Below are 3,557 nucleotides of genomic sequence, written 5' to 3' on the forward strand. Positions count from 1 at the left end.
GGTAGCGGGGAGGGGAGGGATAGCATTAGGAGAAATACCTAATGTAAATGACGAGTTAACGGATGCAGCACACCAACGTGGCACATGCATGCATATGTAACAAACCTGCACATTGTGCACATGTACCCTAGAACTTAAAGTAAAATAATAATAAAAAAAATTTTTAAGTTACTAGTAAATCTCCAAATATTTGCAAATTAAATAATAGCACATACTAGTGGATATACAAATAAACCACAAAGTAAATTAGAAACTAATTTAAATTAAAAAAATTAAAACATACCATATTAAAACTTCTGAGATGCAGCTAAAGTAGTGCTTAGAAGGAAATTTATTGCAGTCATGCTTATATTAGGGTAAAACATAATTTCAAAACAATTATCTAAGTTTCCTCAAGAAACTGGAAAGGGAAGAACAAATTACACCCGAAGTAAACAGAAAAAAAAAAAAAAAGTAAATATAAGGACAGATATCAAAGAAATTGAGCCTGGGAAAAGAAATAGAGAAAAGAACTGACACCAAAAGCAAGTTGTCTGAAAAGACAGAAAATAAAATTATAGTTGCAACACTCTTCGCAATGCCAATATTTGGAAGCAATCTAAGTGTCCATCAACAGATATTAGAAAATATGGTACGTACGCACAATGGAGTACTATTTAGCCATACAAAAAAATGAGATTTTGTCATTTGCAACAGCATGGATGGAACTGGAGGTCATTATTTTAAGTGAAATAAGCTAGGCACAGACAAACAAACACTTATTTGTGGGAGTTAAACATCAAAACAATTAACCTCATGGAGACTGAGTATAGAAGGATGGTTACCAGAGAGTGGGAAGTGTACTGGGAGCAGGGGGTGTGGGGAGAGTTGGGGATGGTTAATGGATACCAAAAAAAAAAAAAAAAAAAAAAAAAAGAAAATAGGAAGAATGAATAAGACCTAGTATTTGATAGCACAACAGGAGGAGCTATAGTCGACAATAATATAACTGTACATTTTCAAATAACTAAAAGAGTGTAATTGGATTGTTTTAACACAAATGATAAATGCTTGAGAGGATGAATACCCAATTTTCCATGATGTGATTATTATGCATTACATGGCTATACCAAAATATTCATGTACCCCATAAAAATATACACGTACTACGTACCCACCAAAAAATGAAAACATAATAAAAATAAAATTATAAACCTCTAGTTTGATCAAGGAAAAAAAGAGAAGACACAAATTATTAATGTCAGCAATGATACAGGGGAAATTTTAATGTATCCTACATACATTATAAGATGATAAGGTCAGATTATAAAATATTTTATGCCAATAAATTTGATAATTTGGATGAACTGGACAAATTTCTTGAAACACACATCTACCAAACTTGAGAGATGTAGATAATTTAATAAGTCCTGTCTACTGAATGGATTGCATTTAAAGATACCTTCTCACTAAAGAAAGAAATAGAAAACCACTTCCAGCCGAAATGGACTCATCAGTGAATTTTAGGACACATTTAAGGAAATAGTAATTTCCATTCTACACAAATTTTACAGTGAAGGAAAGTAGATGTTTCAATAAAGTCAATGAGGTGATTTAGGTGGTAAGTATGATAACAATTTGACAAATCTACTTATCCAACTTTATATTTTATGATAAACCAGTGCTAAACCCATTTGTTATAGTTGTTTTTTTGCAGATTCTGTAAACCAAAACTAGACCAAACCATTGCAAGCAAACTGCAAGCCAATATCCCTCATAAAGTAGACACAAATAGCCTTAACACTGCATAATGAAATTAATCTTGATAGTATGTAAAAATGACAATATATCACGACCCTGTTGATTGCATGACTGGAATATACAGTGGTTCAACATTTACAAATCAATATACTTCCACAAATCAACAAACTAAAAAAAAAAAAAAAAAAAAATCAAACACGTGATCATCTCAGTATACAGGAAAAGCATTTGACAAAAGTTAACATCCATTAACAATAAAAACTCTCCAGAAACTAGAAATAGGAGATATCATCAACCTGAAAAAAGGCCATTATGAAAATTGTATTTAACATCAGACTTAATAGTTGAAAGTCTAAATACTTTTTTCCTAACATAGATATCAAGTAAAGGTATCCATTATAACCACTTTAATTCAGTATCGCACTGGAAATTTAGCTAGTATAAGAAGGCAAGAACAAAAGAAGGAAATGGCATACAGATTGAAAAGAAAGAAATAAAACTATTTGCAGCAACATCATTACTCATGTAGAAAATCCTACTATAACTCATGTGTTTAGCATTAGTTTATCACAAATTATAAGGTCAAGTAAATCATACTAACCATGTTTGTGAAAAAGAAGCACTTTTAAATAGGTAAATTTGATGTTGACAGTAAACATATTTCCATTTCATTGTGAATGTAAGGAATGCCCGGTGTTTAAAAATAATTTTAATGTGTTTATTGTTGACATAAAGTGCCAAACGATAGGTTAGAAATTACTTTTTTTGTCATACTTTTAATGGCAAAAACAGCGGTTACTTTGCACCAACCTAATAACTGTGTGCATTTGTACACACATCTATAGTGATATACACCCTAGCATGTAGCATGCATTTGTATATCAGGAAGCATCAATAAATGATGAGTGGATGGATAAAGGAATGCGTGATTGTCATTGCTCGATGTTAAGCAATGCACCATTGAAATAGCAATGTGTCATAATTGGAGTATGAGAGCATTATGATTACACTGGAATACAAGAGTATAATACAATGATTATAATTTACTATGAGTTTGAAAACTGATCATTGTTTTTTCCTTAAGAAAATTCACTTCCAATTCTCTGACAAAACGTGTGCCTGCTCTTTTCCCTGCCCACAATCTAACGTTTTAAGTTCCTTTAAAGTTGTTGAGGTCTGTGAGATGCTTTTCCAGCAAGTCAGTGTTAGAATAAATCGAAGTTAGGTTTTGAGAGTTCTCTTAGTATCAGGTACCATCAAAGCTGTTTGCCAGCTGGGGAGTAATCTTCCTTTGAGAAGTGCATTGGATTATTTTAAATACAACTTCAGTCACAGTTTCATTAAGTTCCTCTTCAGCAGTTTCTGGTAAATTGTCTTGAAAATTAGCAAACATTTCAATAATGCAGTCTGGGAAATTCAGTGCATAATTCTTAGCATATTTTATTGCAATAATAAGGTCTCAACAATTTTGCTTTTGCTTAGCCATTATGATCTTTGTTGCTTTTAAATGAGCATTGACAGTCTTCATTGCAGGTCAGTGCAGTAAGTCCCAACAGCACTGGACTGAATGACTTGAAAAATTGTCCCACTGGAAATCAGAAGAGAAGCCATTGTAGAAACTGATTAAAGTCACATAAAAGGAAATTCTAAATGTATTAAGCAAATTTTACTGAAAGCATAAATATAAAAGTGTACACAAATCATACATGCATAACTTTATGATGTTTTACCAAGTAAATAAACCTATGTAATCAAGTGGTTCAAGAAATAGAAAACTGCTGCTATTGAGAAATCTCCTTCATGACCTTTTCAAATCA

The sequence above is a fragment of the Rhinopithecus bieti genome, unplaced genomic scaffold (genome assembly GCF_001698545.2).
Source record: "Rhinopithecus bieti isolate Rb0 unplaced genomic scaffold, ASM169854v2 scaffold_35975, whole genome shotgun sequence".
Classification (NCBI taxonomy): Eukaryota; Metazoa; Chordata; class Mammalia; order Primates; family Cercopithecidae; genus Rhinopithecus; species Rhinopithecus bieti.